This window comes from Carica papaya, chromosome 8 (genome assembly GCF_054855325.1).
Source record: "Carica papaya isolate Zhongbai chromosome 8, ASM5485532v1, whole genome shotgun sequence".
Classification (NCBI taxonomy): domain Eukaryota; kingdom Viridiplantae; phylum Streptophyta; class Magnoliopsida; order Brassicales; family Caricaceae; genus Carica; species Carica papaya.
In genome coordinates, this window is record NC_142316.1 from 21,368,442 (window position 1) to 21,387,069 (window position 18,628).

At 45.8% G+C, this 18,628-nt stretch overlaps 35 pseudogenes; all 35 read left to right on the forward strand.

Moving 5' to 3' along the window:
- Positions 1 to 21: 21 nt before the first annotated feature.
- Positions 22 to 140, forward strand: LOC148251750 (5S ribosomal RNA; annotated as a pseudogene).
- Positions 141 to 344: 204 nt separating this feature from the next.
- On the forward strand, positions 345 to 463 carry LOC148251751 (5S ribosomal RNA; annotated as a pseudogene).
- Positions 464 to 669: 206 nt separating this feature from the next.
- On the forward strand, positions 670 to 788 carry LOC148251752 (5S ribosomal RNA; annotated as a pseudogene).
- A 1,190-nt stretch (positions 789 to 1,978) lies between these two features.
- Positions 1,979 to 2,097, forward strand: LOC148251753 (5S ribosomal RNA; annotated as a pseudogene).
- Positions 2,098 to 2,304: 207 nt separating this feature from the next.
- Positions 2,305 to 2,423, forward strand: LOC148251754 (5S ribosomal RNA; annotated as a pseudogene).
- Positions 2,424 to 2,984: 561 nt separating this feature from the next.
- Positions 2,985 to 3,103, forward strand: LOC148251755 (5S ribosomal RNA; annotated as a pseudogene).
- Positions 3,104 to 5,904: 2,801 nt separating this feature from the next.
- Positions 5,905 to 6,023, forward strand: LOC148251756 (5S ribosomal RNA; annotated as a pseudogene).
- Positions 6,024 to 6,229: 206 nt separating this feature from the next.
- LOC148251757 (5S ribosomal RNA) lies at positions 6,230 to 6,348 on the forward strand (annotated as a pseudogene).
- Positions 6,349 to 6,555: 207 nt separating this feature from the next.
- On the forward strand, positions 6,556 to 6,674 carry LOC148251758 (5S ribosomal RNA; annotated as a pseudogene).
- Positions 6,675 to 6,880: 206 nt separating this feature from the next.
- Positions 6,881 to 7,000, forward strand: LOC148251759 (5S ribosomal RNA; annotated as a pseudogene).
- A 206-nt stretch (positions 7,001 to 7,206) lies between these two features.
- Positions 7,207 to 7,325, forward strand: LOC148251760 (5S ribosomal RNA; annotated as a pseudogene).
- A 207-nt stretch (positions 7,326 to 7,532) lies between these two features.
- LOC148251761 (5S ribosomal RNA) lies at positions 7,533 to 7,651 on the forward strand (annotated as a pseudogene).
- Positions 7,652 to 7,856: 205 nt separating this feature from the next.
- LOC148251762 (5S ribosomal RNA) lies at positions 7,857 to 7,975 on the forward strand (annotated as a pseudogene).
- Positions 7,976 to 9,542: 1,567 nt separating this feature from the next.
- LOC148251763 (5S ribosomal RNA) lies at positions 9,543 to 9,661 on the forward strand (annotated as a pseudogene).
- A 207-nt stretch (positions 9,662 to 9,868) lies between these two features.
- LOC148251764 (5S ribosomal RNA) lies at positions 9,869 to 9,987 on the forward strand (annotated as a pseudogene).
- Positions 9,988 to 10,193: 206 nt separating this feature from the next.
- Positions 10,194 to 10,311, forward strand: LOC148251765 (5S ribosomal RNA; annotated as a pseudogene).
- A 206-nt stretch (positions 10,312 to 10,517) lies between these two features.
- Positions 10,518 to 10,636, forward strand: LOC148251766 (5S ribosomal RNA; annotated as a pseudogene).
- Positions 10,637 to 11,196: 560 nt separating this feature from the next.
- Positions 11,197 to 11,315, forward strand: LOC148251767 (5S ribosomal RNA; annotated as a pseudogene).
- A 562-nt stretch (positions 11,316 to 11,877) lies between these two features.
- On the forward strand, positions 11,878 to 11,996 carry LOC148251768 (5S ribosomal RNA; annotated as a pseudogene).
- Positions 11,997 to 12,202: 206 nt separating this feature from the next.
- On the forward strand, positions 12,203 to 12,320 carry LOC148251769 (5S ribosomal RNA; annotated as a pseudogene).
- Positions 12,321 to 12,525: 205 nt separating this feature from the next.
- On the forward strand, positions 12,526 to 12,644 carry LOC148251770 (5S ribosomal RNA; annotated as a pseudogene).
- Positions 12,645 to 12,850: 206 nt separating this feature from the next.
- On the forward strand, positions 12,851 to 12,969 carry LOC148251771 (5S ribosomal RNA; annotated as a pseudogene).
- Positions 12,970 to 13,173: 204 nt separating this feature from the next.
- LOC148251772 (5S ribosomal RNA) lies at positions 13,174 to 13,292 on the forward strand (annotated as a pseudogene).
- A 482-nt stretch (positions 13,293 to 13,774) lies between these two features.
- LOC148251773 (5S ribosomal RNA) lies at positions 13,775 to 13,893 on the forward strand (annotated as a pseudogene).
- Positions 13,894 to 14,428: 535 nt separating this feature from the next.
- Positions 14,429 to 14,547, forward strand: LOC148251774 (5S ribosomal RNA; annotated as a pseudogene).
- A 206-nt stretch (positions 14,548 to 14,753) lies between these two features.
- On the forward strand, positions 14,754 to 14,872 carry LOC148251775 (5S ribosomal RNA; annotated as a pseudogene).
- A 207-nt stretch (positions 14,873 to 15,079) lies between these two features.
- Positions 15,080 to 15,198, forward strand: LOC148251776 (5S ribosomal RNA; annotated as a pseudogene).
- A 207-nt stretch (positions 15,199 to 15,405) lies between these two features.
- Positions 15,406 to 15,524, forward strand: LOC148251777 (5S ribosomal RNA; annotated as a pseudogene).
- A 206-nt stretch (positions 15,525 to 15,730) lies between these two features.
- On the forward strand, positions 15,731 to 15,848 carry LOC148251778 (5S ribosomal RNA; annotated as a pseudogene).
- A 205-nt stretch (positions 15,849 to 16,053) lies between these two features.
- Positions 16,054 to 16,172, forward strand: LOC148251779 (5S ribosomal RNA; annotated as a pseudogene).
- A 561-nt stretch (positions 16,173 to 16,733) lies between these two features.
- On the forward strand, positions 16,734 to 16,852 carry LOC148251780 (5S ribosomal RNA; annotated as a pseudogene).
- Positions 16,853 to 17,087: 235 nt separating this feature from the next.
- Positions 17,088 to 17,206, forward strand: LOC148251781 (5S ribosomal RNA; annotated as a pseudogene).
- Positions 17,207 to 17,441: 235 nt separating this feature from the next.
- On the forward strand, positions 17,442 to 17,560 carry LOC148251782 (5S ribosomal RNA; annotated as a pseudogene).
- A 560-nt stretch (positions 17,561 to 18,120) lies between these two features.
- On the forward strand, positions 18,121 to 18,239 carry LOC148251783 (5S ribosomal RNA; annotated as a pseudogene).
- A 203-nt stretch (positions 18,240 to 18,442) lies between these two features.
- Positions 18,443 to 18,561, forward strand: LOC148251784 (5S ribosomal RNA; annotated as a pseudogene).
- The last annotated feature ends 67 nt before the right edge of the window (positions 18,562 to 18,628 follow it).

An 18,628-nucleotide genomic window follows, 5' to 3' on the forward strand; every position in this document is an offset into this window, starting at 1 on the left:
ATTTGCAGCGCGAAATTAAACTAGTCCGATCATAGCAGCGCTTATGCACTGGATCCCATCAGAACTCCGCAGTTAAGTGTGCTTGGGCGAGAGTAGTACTCGGATGGGTGACCTCCTAGGAAGTCCTCGTGTCGCACCAGTTTTTTTTCAGACAGGTTGTTTGACGTTACGCGCGACTGGAACTATTGTCCGCTGGTTTATACGCAAAAGTGAGTCAAGAAGCAGGGGCATTTTAATCGATATTAGAACGAGAAGGAGAGGTGCAGTGTGAACGCAAAAGAAAACAAATGATGGGAGGGGAAGAAAGGAGAAGGAGTGTATGTATTTGCAGGGTAAAATTTGACAGGTGCGATCATACCACCACTAATGCTCCGGATCCCATCAGAACTCCGCAGTTAAATGTGCTTGGGCGAGAGTAGTACTCGGATGGGTGACCTCCTTGGAAGTCCTCGTGTCGCACCAATTTTTTTTCAGACAAATCGTTCGACGTTACGCGCGATTGGAACTATTGTCCGCTGGTTTATACGCAAAAGTGAGTCAAGAAGCAGGGGCATTTTAATCGATATTAGAACGAGAAGGAGAGGTGCAGTGTGAACACAAAAGAAAACAAATGATGGGAGGGGGGAGGGAAGGAGAAGGAGTGTATGTATTTTCAGCACGAAATGAAACAGGTGCGATCATACCAGCACAAATGCACCGGATCCCATCAGATATCCGCAGTTAAGTGTGCTTTGTCGAAAGTAGTACAATGATGGGTTTCCTCTTGGGAAGTTCTCGTGTTGCACCTATTTTTTTTTCAGATGGGTCGTTCGACATTACGCGCGACTGGAACTATGGTCCGTTGGTTTTTACGCAAATGAGAGTCAAGACGCAGGGGCATTTTAATTGATATTAGAACGAGAAGGAGAGGTCAAGTGTGAACGCACCAGGAAACAAATGAAGGGAGGGGGAAGAAATGATAAGGAGTGTATGAATTTGCAGCGCAGAATGAAACATGAGCGATCATACCAGCACTAATGCAACGTATTCTATCAGAACTCCGCAAGTTAAGGGTGCTTGGGCGAGAGTAGTACCAGGATGGGTGACCTCCTGCGAAGTCCTTATATTTCACCCATTTTCTTGGGAAGTCCTCGTGTTGCACCCATTTTTTGGCAGATGATTCTTTCGACGTTACGCGCGACATTTTACTTTATATTAGAACGAGAAGGAGAGATGCAGAGGGCACGCACAAGGAAATAAATGACGGAAGGGGGGATGGAAGGAGAAAGAGTGTATGTATTTGCAGCGCAGAATGAAACATGAGCGATCATACCAGCACTAATGCAACGGATTCTATCAGAACTCCGCGGTTAAGGGTGCTTGGGCGAGAGTAGTACAAGGATGGGTGACCTCCTGCGAAGTCCTTATATTTCACCCATTTTCTTGGGAAGGACTCGTGTTGTACCCATTTTTTTGCAGATAATTCTTTCGACGTTACGCGTGACTTGAATTATGGTCTGCAGGTTTATTCGCAAATGTGAGTCACGGCGCTGTGGCATTTTACTTGATATTTTAACGAGAACGGGAGCTGCAGTGCGCACGCACAAAGAAACAAATGACGGGAGGGGGAAGAAAGGGGAAGGAGTGTATGTATTTACATATTGAAATTAAACAGTTGCGATCATACCATCCTTAATGCACCGGATCCCATAAGAAACTCCCCAGTTAAGTGTGCTTGGGCGAGAGTAGTACTTGGATGGGTGACCTCCTGGGAAGTCTTCGTGTCGCTCTAATTTTTTTTCAGAGGGGTCGTTCGACGTTACGCGCGACTGAAGCTATGGTCCGCTTGTTTATACGCAAATGTGAGTCAAGAAGAAAGGGCATTTTAATCGATATTAGAACGAGAAGGAGAGGTGCAGCGTGAACGCACAAGCAAACAAATGATGGGAGGGGAGAGGGAAGGAGAAGGAGTGTATGTATTTTCAGCGCGAAATGAAATAGGTGCGATCATACCAGCACAAATGCACCGGATCCCATCAGTACTCCGCAGTTAAGTGTGCTTTGGTGAAAGTAGTACAAGGATGGGTTACCTCCTGGGAAGTTCTCGTGTTGTACCCATTTTTTTTTTCAAATGGGCCGTTCGATGTTAAGTGCGACTGGAACTATGGTTTGCTGGTTTATACGCAAATGTGAGTCAAGACGCAGGGGCATTTTAATTAATATTAGAACGAGAAGGAGAGGTGAAGTGTGAACGCGCCAGGAAACAAATGACGGGAGGGGGAAGAAAGGAGAAGGAGTGTATATATTTGCAGCGCGAAATTAAACTGGTGCCATCATACCAGCACTAATGCACCGGATCCCATCAGAACTCTGGACTTAAGTGTGCTTTGGCGAGAGTAGTACTCGTATGGGTGACCTCCTGGGAAGTCCTTGTGTTGCACCCATTTTTTTTTGAATGGGTCGTTCGACGTTACGCGCGAATGGAATTATGAACCGCTGGTTCATTCGCAAAGGTGAGTCACGGTGCTGGGGCATTTTACTTGATATTAGAACGAGAAGGAGAGATGCAGTGTGCAAGCACAAGGAAACAAATGACGGGATGGGGGATGGAAGGAGAAAGAGTGTATGTATTTGCAGCGCAGAATGAAACATGAGCGATCATACCAGAACTAATGCAACGGATTCTATCAGAACTCCGCAAGTTAAATGTGTTTGGGCGAGAGTAGTACTAGGATCGGTGAGCTCCTGCAATGTCCTTATATTTCACCCATTTTCTTTGGAAGTCCTCGTGTTGCACCCATTTTTTTGCTGATGATTCTTTTGACGTTACGCGCAACTTTAATTATGGTCCACAGGTTCATTCGCAAATGTGAGTCACGGTGCCGTGGGATTTTACTTGATATTAGAACGAGAGCGGGAGGTGTAGTGCGCACGCACAAGGAAACAAATGACGGGAGGGGGAAGAAAGGAAAAGGATTTTATGTATTTGCCGCGCAAAATTAAATTGGTGCGATCATACCAGCACTAATGCACCGGTTCCCATTAGAACTCCGTAGTTAAGTGTGCTTGGGCTAGAGTAGTACTCGGATGGGTGACCTCCTGTGAAGTCCTCCCGTCGCACTAATTTTTTTTCAGACACGTTCGACGTTACGTGCGACTGAAACTAGGGTTCGCTGGTTTATACGCAAATGTGAGTCAAGAAGCTGGGGCATTTTAATCGATATTAGAACGAGAAGGAGAGATGCAGTGTGAACGCACAAGGAAACAAATGATGGGAGGGGGAGGGAAGGAGAAGGAGTGTTTGTATTTTCAGCACGAAATAAAACAGGTGCTATCATACCAGCACTAATGCAACGGATTCTATCAGAACTCCGTAGGTAAGGGTGCTTGGGCGAGAGTAGTACTAGGATGGGCGACGTCCTGTGAAGTCCTTATATTTCACCCATTTTCTTGGGAAGTCCTCGTGTTGCACCAATGTTTTTGCAGATGATTCTTTCGACGTTACGCGCGACTTGAATTATGGTCCGCAGGTTTATTCCCAAATGTGAGTCATGGCGCTGCGACATTTTACTTGATATTAGAATGAGAACGAGAGGTGTAGTGCGCACGCACAAGAAAACAAATGACGGGCGGGGGAAGAAAGGAGAAAGAGTGTATGTATTTGCAGCGCGAAATTAAAGAGTGTTTGGGCGAGAGTAATAGTCGGATGGGTGACCTCCTGGGAAGTCCTCGTGTCGCACCAATTTTTTTTCAGACGGGTCATTCGACATTACGCGCGACTGGAGCTATGGTCCGCTGGTTTATACGCAAATGCGAGTCAAGAAGCTAGGGCATTTTAATGGATATTAGAACGAGAAGGAGAGGTGCAGTGTGAACGCACAAGGAAACAAATGATGGGAGGGGGTAGGGAAAGAGAAGGAGTGTATGTATTTTCAGCACGAAATGAAACAGGTGCGATCATACCAGCACAAATTCACAGGATCCCATCATATATCCGTAGTTAATTGTGCTTTGGTGAAAGTAGTACAAGGATGGGTTACCTCCTGGGAAGTTCTTGTATTACACCCATTTTTTTCTTCAGATGGGTCGTTCGACGTTAGGCGCAACTGGAACTATGGTCCGCTGGTTTATACGCAAATGTGAGTCATGACGTAGGGGCATTTTAATTGATATTAGAACGAGATGGTGAGGTGAAGTGTGAACGCACCAGGAAATAAATGACGGGAGGGGGAAGAAAGAGTAGGAGTGTATGTATTTGCAACGGATCCCATAAGAACTCCGCAGTTAAGTGTGCTTGGGCGAGAGTAGTACTGGGATGGGTGACCTCTTGCGAAGTCCTCTTGTGGCACCCATTTTTTTTGGATGGGTCGTTCGACGTTACACGCGAATGGAATTATGAACCGCTGGTTCATTCGCAAAGGTGAGTCACGGTGTCGGGACATTTTACTTGATATTAGAACGAGAAGGAGAGATGCAGAGTGCACGCACAAGGAAACAAATGACGGAAGGGGGATTGAAGGAGAAAAAGTGTATGTTTTTGTAGCGCAGAATGAAACGTGAGCGAACATACCAGCACTAATGCAACAGATTCTATCAGAAATCCGCAGTTAAGGATGCTTGGGCGAGAGTAGTACTAGGATGGGTGACCTCCTGCGAAGTCCTTATATTTCACCCATTTTCTTAGGAAGTCCTCGTGTTGCACCCATTTTTTTGCAAATGATTCTTTCGATATTACGCGCGACTTGAATTATGGTCCGCAGGTTTATACGCAAATTTGAGTCACGGTGCCGTGGCATTTTACTTGATATTTGAACAAGAACGGGAGGTGTAGTGCGCACGGACAAGGAAACAAATGACGGGAGGGGGAAAAAAGTAGAAGGAGTGTATGTATTTGCAGCGCGAAATTAAACAGGTGCGATGATACCAGCACTACGATCATACCAGCATAAATTCACCGGACCCCATCAGAACTCCGCAGTTAGGTGTGCTTTGGCGAAAGAAGTGCAAGGATGGGTTATCTCTTGGGAAGTTCTCGTGTTGCATCCATTTTCTTTTTCAGACAGGTCGTTCGATGTTACGCACGACTGGAACTATGGTCCGCTGGTTTATACGCAAATGTGAGTCAAGATGCAGGGGCATTTTAATTGATATTAGAAAGAGAATGAGAGGTGAAGTGTGAACGCACCAGTAAAAAAATGACGGGAGGGGGAAGAAAGGAGAAGGAGTGTATGTATTTGCAGCGCGAAATGAAACAGGTGCGATCATACCAACACTAATGCACTGGATCTAATCAGAACTCTGCAATTAAGTTTGCTTGGGCGAGAGTAGTTCTCGGATGGGTGACCTCCTGGGAAGTCCTCGTGATGCACCCATTTTTGTTTGGATGGGTCGTTCGACGTTACGCACGAATGGAATTATGAACCGTTGGTTCATTCGCAAAGGTGAGTCATGGTGCCGGGGCATTTTACTTGATATTAGAACGAGAAGGAGAGATGCAGAGTGCACGCACAAGGAAACAAATGACGGGAGATTGAAGGAGAAAGAGTGTATGTATTTGCAGCACAGAATGAAACATGAGCGATCATACCAGCACTAATGCAACGGATTCTATCAGAACTCCGCAAGTTATGGGTGCTTGGGCGAGAGTAGTACTAGGATGGGTGACCTGCTGCGAAGTCCTTATATTTCACCCATTTCCTTGGGAAGTTCTCGTGTTGCACCCATTTTTTTGCAGATGATTCTTTCGACGTTACGCGCGACTTGAATTATGGTCCGCTTGTTTATTCGCAAATGTGAGTCACGGCGCTGTGGCATTTTACTTGATATTAGAACGAGAACGGGAGGTGCAGTGCGCACGTACAAAGAAACAAATGACGGGAGGGGGAAGAAAGGAGGAGTGTATGTATTTGCACTGCGAAATTAAACAGGTGTGATGATGCTAGCACTAATGCACCGGATCCAATCAGAACTCCGCAATTAAGTGTGCTTGGGCGAGAGTAGTACTCAGATGGGTGACCTCTTGGGAAGTCCTCGTGTTGCACTAATTTTTTTTCAGAGGGGTCGTTCAACGTTACGCGTGACTGGAGCTATGGTCCGCAGGTTTATATGCAAATGTGAGTCAAGAAGCTACAGCATTTTAATCGATATTAGAACGAGAAGGAGAGGTGCAGTGTGAACGCACAAGGAAACAAATGATGGGCGGGGGAAGGGAAGGAGAAGGAGTGTATGTATTTTCAGCACGAAATGAAACAAGTGCGATCATACTAGCACAAATTCACAAGATCCCATAAGAACTCCGAAGTTAAGTGTACTTTGGCGAAAGTAGTACAAGGATGGGTTACCTCCTGGGAAGTTCTCGTGTTGCACCCATTTTTTTTTTCAGATGGGCCGTTCGACGTTATGCGCGACTGGAGCTATGGTCCGCTGGTTTATACGAAAATGTGAGTCAAGACGCAAGGGCATTTTAATTGATATTAGAACTATAAGGAGAGGTGAAGTGTGAACGCACCAGGAAACAATTGATGGGAGGGGGAAGAAAAGAGAATGAGTGTATGTATTTGCAGTGCGAAATGAAACAAGTGCGATCATACCAGCACTTATGCACCGGATCCCATCATGACTCCGCAGTTAAGTGTGCTTTGGCGAGAGTAGTACTCAGATGGGTGACCTCATAGGAAGTCCTCGTGTTGCACCCATTTTTTTTCGGATGGGTCGTTCGACGTTACACGGGAATGGAATTATGAAAAGCTGGTTCATTCGCAAAGATGACTCACGGTACCGAGGCATTTTACTGTATATTAGAACGAGAAAGATAGATGCAGAGTGCATGCACAAGGAAACAAATGACGGGAGGGGGAATAGAAGGAGAAAGAGTGTATGTATTTGTAGTGCAGAATGAAACATGAGCGATCATACCAGCACTAATGCAACGGATTCTATCAGAACTCCGCAAGTTAAGGGTGCTTGGGCGAGAGAAGTACTAGGATGGGTGACCTCCTGCGAAGTCCTCGTGACGCACTAATTTTTTTTAAGACGGGTCGTTCGACATTACGCGTGACTGGAACTATGGTCCGCTGGTTTATACGCAAATGTGAGTCAAGAAGCAGGGGCATTTTAATCGATATTAAAACGAGAAAAAAAGGTGCAGTATGAACGCATATGGAAACAAATGACGGAAGGTGGGAGGGAAGGAGAAGGAGTGTATGTATTTTCAGCACGAAATGAAACAGGTGCGATCATACCAGCACAAATGCATCGGATCCCATCAGAACTCTATAGTTAAGTGTGCTTTGGCGAAAGTAGTACAAGGATGGGTTACCTCCTGGGAAGTTCTCGTGTTGCACCCACTTTTTTTTCAGATGGGTCGTTCGACGTTACGCGCGACTGGAACTATGGTCCGCTAGTTTATACGCAAATGTGAGTCAAGAAGCAGGGGCATTTTAATCGATATTAGAACGAGAAGGAGAGGTGCAGTGTGAACGCACAAGGAAACAAATGATGGGAGGGGGGAGAGAAGGAGAAGGAGTGTATGTATTTTTAGTACGAAATGAAACAGGTGCGATCATACCAGCACAAATGCACCGGATCCCATCAGAACTCCGCAGTTATGTGTGCTTTGGTGAAAGTAGTACAAGGATGGGATACCTCCTGGGAAGTTCTCGTGTTGCACCCTTTTTTTTGGAGATGATTCTTTCGACATTACGCGCGACTTGAATTATGGTCCGCAGGTTTATTCGCAAATGTGAGTCAACACGCAGGAGCATTTTAATTGATATTAGAACGAGAAGGAGAGGTGAAGTGTGAATGCACCAGGAAACAAATGACGGGTGGGGGAAGAAAGGAGAAGGAGTGTATGTATTTGCAGCGCGAAATTAAACAGGTGCCATTATACAAGCACTAATGCACCGGATCCCACCAGAACTCCGCATTTAAGTGTGCTTGGGCGAGAGTAGTACTCGGATGGGTGACCTCCTAGGAAGTCTGCGTGTTGCACCCATTTTTTTTCGGATGGGTCGTTCGACGTTACGCGCGAATGGAATTATGAACCGCTGATTCATTCGCAAAGGTGAGTCACGGTGCCGGGGCATTTTACTTGATATTAGAACGAGAATGAGAGATGCAAAGTGCACGCACAAGGAAACAAATGACGGGACGGGGGATGGAACAAGAAAGAGTGTATGTATTTACAGCGCAGAATGAAACATGAGCAATCATACAAGCACTAGTGCAACGGATTCTATCAGAACTCCGCAAGTTAAAGGTGCTTGGGCGGGAGTTGTACTAGGATGGGTGACCTCCTACGAAGTCCTTATATTTCACCCATTTTCTTTGGAAGTCCTCGTGTTGCACCTATTTTTTTGGAGATGATTCTTTCGACATTACGCGCGACTTGAATTATGGTCCGCAGGTTTATTCGCAAATGTGAGTCACGGCGCCGTTGCATTTTATTTGATATTAGAACGAGAACGGGAGGTGCAATGCGCACGCACAAGGAAACAAATGACGGAAAGGGGAAGAAAGGAGAAGGAGTTTATGTATTTGCAGCGCGAAATGAAACAGGTGCGATCATACAAGCACAAATGCACCGTATCCCATCATAACTCCGCAGTTAAGTGTGCTTGAGCAAGAGTAGTACTCGAATGGGTGACCTCCAGGGAAGTCCTCGTGTTACACCCATTTTTTTTCGGATGGGTCGTTCGACGTTACGCGCGAATGGAATTATGAACCGCTGATTCATTCGCAAAGGTGAGTCACGGTGCCGGGGCATTTTACTTGATATTATAACGAGAATGAGAGATGCAGAGTGCACAAACAAGGAAACAAATGACGGGAGGGGGGATAGAAAGAGAAAGAGTGTATGTATTTGCAGCGCAGAATGAAACATGAGAGATCATACCAGCACTAATGCAATGGATTCTATTAGAACTCCGCAGGTAAGCGTACTTGGGCGAGAGTAGTACTAGGATGGGTGACCTCTTGCGAAGTCCTTATATTTCACCCATTTTCTTGGGAAGTTCTCGTATTGCACCAATTTTTTTTTTCAGATGGGTCGTTCGATGTTACGCGCGACAGGAATTATGGTCCGCTGGTTTATACGCAAATGTGAGTTAAGACTCAGGGACATTTTAATTGATATTAGAACGAGAAGGAGAGGTGAAATATGAACGCATCAGGAAACAAATGACGGGAGGGGGAAGAAAGGAGAAGGAATCCATGTATTTTCAGCGCGAAATGAAACAGGTGCTATCATACCAGTACAAATGCTCCAGATCCCATCAGTACTACGCAGTTAAGTGTGCTTTGGCGAAAGTAGTACAAGGATGGGTTACCTCCTGGGAAGTTCTCGTGTTGTACCCATTTTTTTTTCAGATGGGCCGTTCGACGTTAAGTGAGACTGGAACTATGGTCCGCTGGTTTATACGCAAAAGTGAGTCAAGACACAGGGGCATTTTAATTGATATTAGAACGAGAAGGAGAGGTGAAGTGTGAACGCACCAGGAAACAAATGATGGGAGGGGAAAGAAAGGAGAAGGACTATATGTATTTGCAGCGTGAAATGAAACAGGTGCGATCATACCAGCACAAATGCACCGGATCCCATCAATACTGCGCAGTTAAGTGTGCTTTGGCGAAAGTAGTACAAGGATGGGTTACCTCCTGGGAAGTTCTCGTGTTGCACCCAGTTTTTTTTTTAGATTGGCTGTTCGACGTTACGCGCAACTGGAACTATGGTCCGCTTGTTTATAAGCAAATGTGAGTCAAGACGCAGGGGCAGTTTAATTGATATTAGAACGAGAAGGAGAGGTAAAGTGTGAACGCACCCGGAAATAAATGACGGGAGGGGAAAGAAAGGAGAAGGACTGTATGTATTTGCAGCGCGAAATGAAACAGGTGCGATCATACCAGCACTAATGCACCGGATCCCATCAGAACTCCGCATTTAAGTGTGCTTGGGCGAGAGTAGTACTCGGATGGGTGTCCTCCTGTGAAGTCCTCGTGTCGAACTAATTTTTTTTCAGACGGGTCATTCGACGTTACGCGCGACTGGAGCTATGGTCTGCTGGTTTATACGTAAAAGTAAGTCAAGAAGAAGGGACATTTTAATCGATATTAGAACGAGAAGGAGAGATGCAGTGTGAATGCACAAGGAAACAAATGATGGGAGGGAGGAGGGAAGGAGAAGGAGTGTATGTATTTTCTGCACAAAATGAAACAAGTGCGATCATACCAGCACAAATGCACCAGATCCCATCAGAACTCCGCAGTTAAGTGTGCTTTGGCGAAAGTAGTAAAAGGATGGGTTACCTCCTGGGAAGTTTTGTTTTACACCCATTTTTTTTTTCAGATGGGTCGATCGACGTTACGCGAGACTGGAACTATGGTCCACTGGTTTATACGCAAATGTGAGTCAAACGCAGGGGCATTTTAATTGATATTAGAGCGAGAAGGAGTGGTGAAGTGTGAACGCACCAGGAAACAAATGACGGGAGGGGGAAAAGAGGAGAAGGAGTGTATGTATTTGTAGCGCGAAATGAAACAAGTGCGATCATACCAGCACTAATGAACTGGATCCCATCGGAACTCCGTAGTTAAGTGTGCTTGGGCGAGAGTAGTACTCGGATGGGTTACCTCTTGGGAAGTCCTCGTGTTGTACCCATTTTTTTTCGGATGGGTCGTTTGACGTTATGCGCAAATGGAATTATGAACCGCTGGTTTATTCGCAAAGGTGAGTCACGTTGCCAGGGCATTTTACTTGATATTAGAATGAGAATGAGAGATGCAAAGTGCACGCACAAGGAAACAAATGACGGGAGGGGGGATGGAACGAGAAAGAGTGTATGTATTTACAGCGCAGAGCGAAACATGAGCGATCATACCAGAACTAATGCAACAGATTCTATCAGAACTCCGCGGTTAAGGGTGCTTGGGCGAGAGTAGTTCTAGGATGGGTTACCTCCTGCGAAATCTTTATATTTCACCCATTTTCTTGGGAAGTTCTCGTGTTGTACCCATTTTTTTGTAGATGATTCTTTCGAAGTTACGCGCCACTTTAATTATGGTCCGCAGATTTATTCGCAAATGTGAGTCACGGCGCCGTGGAATTTTACTTGATATTAGAACGAGAACGGGAGGTGCAATGCGCACGCATAAGGAAACAAATGACGGGAAGGGGAAGAAAGGAGAAGGAGTTTATGTATTTTCTGCGCGAAATGAAACAGGTGCTATCATACTAGCACTAATGCACCGGATGCCACCATAACTCCGTAGTTAAGTGTGCTTGGGCGAGAGTAGTACTCGGATGGGTGACCTCCTGGGAAGTCCTCGTGCTGTACCCATTTTTTTTCGGATGGATCGTTCGACGTTACGCGTGAATGGAATTTTGAACCGCTGGTTCATTCGCAAAGGTGAGTCACGGTGCCGGGGCATTTTACTTGATATTATAACGAGAATGAGAGATGCAGAGTGCAAGAACAAGGAAACAAATGACGGGAGGAGGGATAGAAGGAGAAAGAGTGTATGTATTTGTAGCACAGAATAAAACATGAGAGATCATACCAGCACTAATGCAACGGATTCTATCAGAACTCCGCAGGTAAGCGTACTTGGGCGAGAGTAGTACTAGGATGGGTGACCTCTTGCGAAGTCCTCATATTTCACCCATTTTCTTGGGAAGTTCTCGTGTTGCACCAATTTTTCTTTTCAGATGGGTCGTTCGACGTTACGTGCGACAGGAACTATGGTCCGCAGGTTTATTCGCAAATGTGAGTCACGGCGCCGTGGCATTTTACTTGATATTAGATCGAGAACGGGAGGTGCAGTGCACACGCATAAGGAAACAAATGACGGGAGGGGGAAGAAAGGAGAAGGAGTGTATGTATTTGCACCGCGAAATTAAACAGGTGCGATCATACCAGCACTAATGCACCGGATACCATTAGAACTCCGCAGTTAAGTGTGCTTGGGCAAGAGTAGTACTCGGATGGGTGTCTTCTTGTGAAGTCCTCGTGTCGCACTAATTTTTTTTCAGATGGGTCGTTCGACGTTACGCTCGACTAGAGCTATGGTCTGCTGGTTTATACGCTAAAGTGAGTCAAGAAGAAGGGACATTTTAATCGATATTAGAACGAGAATGAGAGGTACAGTGTGAATGAACAAGGAAACAAATGACGGGAGGGAGGAGGGAAGGAGAAGGAGTGTGTCTATTTTCAGCACAAAATGAAACAAGTGCGATCATACCAGCACAAATGCACCAGATCCCATCAGAACTCCGTAGTTAAGTATGCTTTGGCGAAAGTAGTACAAGGATGGGTTACCTCCTAAGAAGTTTTGTTTTGCACCAATTTTTTTTTCAGATGGGTTGATCGACGTTACTCGAGACTGGAACTATGGTCCGCTGGTTTATACGCAAATGTGAGTCAAGACACAAGGGCATTTTAATTGATATTAGAACGAGAAGGAGAGGTGAAGTGTGAACGCACCAGGAAACAAATGACGGGAGGGGGAAAAAGGAGAAGGAGTGTATGTATTTGCACTGCGAAATTAAACAGGTGCGATCATACCAGCACTAATGCACCAGATACCATTAGAACTCCGCAGTTAAGTGTGCTTGGGCAAGAGTAGTACTCGGATGGGTGTCCTCCTGTGAAGTCCTCGTGTCACACTAATTTTTTTTCAGACGGGTCGTTCGACGTTACGCGCGACTGGAGCTATAGTCTGCTGGTTTATATGTAAAAGTGAGTCAAGAAGAAGGGACATTTTAATCGATATTAGAACGAGAAGGAGAGGTGCAGTGTGAACGCACAAGGAAACAAATGACGGGAGGGGGGAGGGAAGGAGAATAAGTGTATGTATTTTCAGCACGAAATGAAACAGGTGCGATCATACCAGCACAAATGCACCGAATCCCATCAGAACTCCGCAGTTAAGTGTGCTTTGGTGAAAGTAGTACAAGGATGGGTTACCTCTTGGGAAGTTCTCGTATTGTGCCCTTTTTTTTTAGATGGGTCGTTAGACGTTACGCGCCATTGTAACTATGGTCCGCTGGATTATACGCAAATGGGAGTCAAGACGCAGGGGTATTTTAGTTGATATTAGAACGAGAAGGAGAGGTGAAGTATGAACGCACCTGGAAACAAATGACGGGAGGGGGAAGAAATGAGAAGGAGTATATGTATTTGCAGCGCAAAATGAAACATGAGCGATCGTACCAGCACTAATGCACCGGATCCCATCAGAACTCCGCAGTTAAGTGTGCTTGGGGGAGAGTAGTACTTGGATTGGTGACCTCCTGCGAATTCCTCGTTTTGCACCCATATTTTTTCGGATGGGTCGTTCGACTTTACGCACTAATGGAATTGTGAAACGCTGGTTCATTCGCAAAGGTGAGTCACAGTGCCGGTGTATTTTACTTGATATTAGAATGAGAAGGAGAGACGCAGAGTGCACGCACAAGGAAACAAATGACGGGAGGGGGGATGGAAGGAGAAAGAGTGTATGTATCTGCAGCGCAGAATGAAACATGAGCGATCATACCAAAACTAATGCAACAGATTCTATCAGAACTCCACAAGTTAAGGGTGCTTGGGCGAGAGTAGTAGTAGGATGGGTGACCTCCTGCGAAGTCCTTATATTTCACCCATTTTCTTGGGAAGTCCTCGTGTTGCACCCATTTTCTTGCAGAAGATTCTTTCGACGTTACGTGCGACTAGAATTATCTGCACACGCACAAGGAAACAAATGACGGGAGGGGGAAGAAATGAGAAGGAGTGCATGTATTTGCAGCGCAAAATTAAACAGGTGCAATCATACCAGCACTAAAGCACCGGATCCCATCAGAACTCTGCAACTAAGTGTGCTTGGGCGAGAATAGTACTCGGATGGGTGACCTCCTGGGAAGTCCTTGTGTTGCACGACGTTATGCGCGAATGGAGTTATGAACCGCTGGTTCATTCATAAAGGTGAGTCACGGTGCTGGGGCATTTTACTTGATATTATAACGAGAAGGAGAGATGCAGAGTGCACGCACAAGGAAACATATGATGGGAGGGGAGATGGAAGGAGAAAATGTGTTTGTATTTGCAGCGCAGAATGAAACATGAGCGATCATACCAGCACTAATGCAACGGATTCTATCAGAACTCTGCAAGTTTAGGGTTCTTGGGCGAGAGTAGTACTAGGATGGGTGACCTCCTGCGAAGTCCTTATATTTCACCCATTTTCTTGGGACGTCCTCGTGTTGCACCCATTTTTTTGCAGATGATTCTTTCGACGTTACGCGCGACTTGAATTATGGTCCGCAAGTTTATTCGCAAATGTGAGTCACGGTGCCGAGGCATTAAACTTGATATTTGAACGAGAACGGGAGGTGCAGTGCGCACGCACAAGGAAACAAATAACGGGAGGGGGAAGAAAGGTGAAGCAGTGTATGTATTTACAGTGGGAAATTAAAAGGTGCGATCATACCAGCACTAAAGCACCGGATCCCATCAGAACTCCGCTGTTAAGTGTGCTTGTGCGAGAGAAGTACTCGGATGGGTGACCTCCTGGGATGTCCTCGTGTTGCACCTATTTTTTTTCGGATGGGTCGTTCGACGTTACGCGCGAATAGAATTATAAATCGCTGGTTCATTCACAAAGGTGAGTCACGGTGCCGGGGTATTTTACTTGATATTAGAACGAGAAGGAGAGGTGCAGTGTGAACGCACAAGGAAATAAATGATGGGAGGGGGGAGGGAAGGAGAAGGAGTGTATGTATTTTCAGCAAGAAATGAAACAGGTGCGATCATACCAGCACAAATGCACCGGATCCCAACAGAACTCCGCAGTTAAGTGTGCTTTGGTGAAAGTAGTACAAGGATGGGTTACCTCCTGGGAAGTTCTCGTGTTGCACCCATTATTTTTTTCAGATGGGCTGTTCGTCGTTATGCACGACTTTAATTATGGTCCACAGATTTATTCGCAAATGTGAGTCACGGCGCCGTAGCATTTTACTTGATATTTGAACGAGAACGGGAGGTGCAGTGCGCACGCACAAGGAAATAAATGACGGGAAGGGGAAGAAAGGAGAAGGAATGTATGTATTTGAAGCGCGAAATTAAAAAGGTGCGATCATACCAGCATTAATGCCCCTGATCCCATCAGAACTCCGTAGTTAAGTGTGCTTGGGCGAGAGTAGTACTCAGAAGGGTGACCTCCTGGGAAGTCCTCGTGTCGCACCAATTTTTTTTTCAGACGGGTCGTTCGACGTTATGCGCGACTGGAACTATGGTCCGCTTGTTTATACGCAAATGTGAGTCAAGAAGCAGGGACATTTTAATCGATATAAAAATAAGAAAGAGAGGAGCAGCGTGAAGGCACAAGGAAAAATATAATGGGAGGGGGGAGGGAAGGAGAAGGAGTGTATGTATTTTCAGCACGAAATGAAATAGGTGCGATCAGACCAGCACAAATGCTCCGGATCCCGTCAGAACTCCGCAGTTAAGTGTGCTTTGGTGAAAGTAGTACAAGGATGGGTTACCTCCTGGGAAGTTCTCATGTTGCAACCAGTTTTTTTTTCAGATGGTCATTCGACGTTATGCACGACTGCATCTATGGTCCGCTGGTTTATACGCAAATGTGAAACAAGACGTAGGGGCATTTTAATTGATATTAGAACGAGAAGGAGAGGTGAAGTGTGAACGAACCACAAACCAAATGACGAGAGAGGGAAGAAAGGAAAAGGAGTGTATATATTTGCAGCGCGAAAAGAAACAGGTGCGATCATGCCACACTAATGCACTGGATCCCATCAGAACTCCACAGTTAAGTCTGCTTGGGCGAGAGTAGTACTCGGATGTGTGACCTCCTGAGAAGTCCTCGTGTTGCACGCATTTTTTTTCGGATAGGTCGTTCGACGTTACGCGCGAATGGAATTATGAACCGCTGCGTCATTGGCAAAGGTGAGTCACGGTGCCGTGGTATTTTAATTGATATTAGAACGAGAACGGGAGGTGTAGTGCGCGCACACAAGGAAACAAATGACGGGAGGGGGAAGAAAGGAGAAGGAGTGTATGTATTTGTAGCGCGAAATGAAACATGTGCGATCATGCCAGCACTAATGCACTGGATCCCATAAGAACTCTGCAGTTAAGTGTGCTTGGGCGAGAGTAGTACTCGGATGGGTGTACTCCTGGGAAGTCCTCGTGTTGCACCCATTTTTTTTTGGATGGGTCGTTTGACGTTACGCGCGAATGGAATTATCAACCGCTGGTTCATTCGTAAAGGTGAGTCACGGTACCGGGGCATTTTACTTGATATTAGAACGAAAAGGAGAGATGCAGTGTACACGCACAAGGAAACAAATGACGAGAGGGGGGATGGAAAGAGAAAGAGTGTGTGTATTTGCAGCGCAGAATGAAACATGAGCGATCATACCAGCACTAATACAACGGATTCTATCAGAACTCCGCAAGTTAGGGGTGCTTGGGCGAGAGTAATACTTGGATGGGTGACCTCCTGCGAAGTCCTTATATTTCACCCATTTTCTTGAAAAGTCCTCGTGTTGCACCGATTTTTTTGCAGATGATTCTTTCGACGTTATGCGCGACTTGAATTAAGGTCCGCAGGTTTATCCGCAAATGTGAGTCACGGCGCCATAGCATTTTACTTGATATTAGAACGAGAACGGGAGGTGCAGTGCGCACGCACAAGGAAACAAATGACGGGAATGGGAGGAAAGAAAAAGGAGTGTATGTATTTGCTGCGCGAAATTAAGTAGGTGCGATCATACCAGCACTAATGCACCGGATCCCATCAGAACTACGCAGTTAAGGGTGGTTGGGCGAGAGTAGTACTAGGATGGGTGACCTCCTGCGAAGTCCTTATATTTCACCCATTTTCTTGGAAAGTCCTCGTGTTGCACCCATTTTTTTGCAGATGATTCTTTCGACGTTACGCGCGACTTGAATTATGATCCGCAGGTTTATTCGCAAATGTGAGTCACGGTGCCGTTGCATTTTACTTGATATTAGAACGAGAACGGGAGGTGCAGTGCGCACGCACAAGGAAACAAATGACGGGAGGGGGAAAAAAGGATAAGGAGTGTATGTATTTGCAGCGAGAAATTAAATAGGTGCGATCGTACCAGCACTAATGCACCGGATCCCATCAGAACTCTGCAGCTAAGGGTGCTTGGGCGAGAGTAGTACTAGGATGGGTGACCTCCTGCGAAGTCTTTATATATCACCCATTTTCTTAGAAAGTCCTCGTGTTGCACCCATTTTCTTGCAGATGATTCTTTCGACGTTACGCGCGACTTGAATTATGGTCCACAGGTTTATTCCCAAATGTGAGTTTCGGCACCGTGGTATTTTACTTGATATTAGAATGAGAATGAGATGTGCAGTGCGCACGCACAAGGAAACAAATGATGGGAGGAGGAAGAAAGGAGAAGGAGTGTATGTATTTGTAGCGCGAAATGAAAAAGGTGCGATCATGCCAGCACTAATGCACCGGATCCCATAAGAACTCCGCAGTTAAGCGTGCTTGGGCGAGAGTAGTACTCGAATGGGTGTACTTTTCGGAAGTCCTCGTGTTGCACGCATTTTTTTCGGATGGGTCATTCGACGTTACGCGCGAAAGGAATTATGATCCGCTGGTTCATTCGCAAATGTGAGTCACGGTACCAGGGCATTTTACTTGATATTAGAACGAGAAGGAGAGATGCAGTGTGCACGCACGAGGAAACAAATGACGGGAGGGGGGATGAAAGGAGAAAGAGTGTATGTATTTGCAGCGCAGAATGAGGCATTAGCGATCATACCAGCACTAATGCAACGGATTCTATCAGAACTCCACAAGTTAAGGGTGCTTGGGCGAGAGTAGTACTAGGATGGGTGAACTCCTGCGAAGTCCTTATATTTCACCCATTTTCTTGGGAAGTCCTCGTGTTGCACCCATTTTTTTACAGATGATTCTTTCGACAGTACGCGCAACTTGAATTATGGTTCGCAGGTTTATTCGCAAATGTAACTCACGGCGCCGTGGCATTTTATTTGATATTTGAATGAGAATGGGAGGTGCAGTGCGCACGCACAAGGAAACAAATGACAGTAGGGGGAAGAAAGTAGAAGGAGTGTATGTATTTACAGCGCAAAATTAAAGAGCTGCGATCATACTAGTACTAATGCACCGGATTCCATCAGAACTCCGCAGTTAAGTGTGCTTGGGGGAGAGTAGTACTCGGATGGGTGACCTCCTAGGAAGTCCTCGTGTCGCAATAATTTTTCTTCAGACGGTTAGTTCGACGTTATGGGCGACTGGAACTACGGTCCGTAGGTTTATACGCAAATGTAAGTCAAGAAGCAGGGGCATTTTAATCGATATTAGAACGAGAAGGAGAGGTGCAGTGTGAACACACAAAGAAACAAATGATGGGTGGGGAGAGGAAAGGAGGAGTGTATGTATTTTCAGCACGAAATGAAACAGGTGCGATCATACGAGCACAAATGCACCGTATCCCATCAGTACTCCGCAGTTAAGTGTGCTTTGGCGAAAGTTGTACAAGGATGGGTTACCTACTGGGAAGTTCTCGTGTTGCACCCATTTTTTTTTCAGATGGGTCGTTCGACATTTTCGCGCGACTGGAACTATGGTCCGCTAGTTTATACGC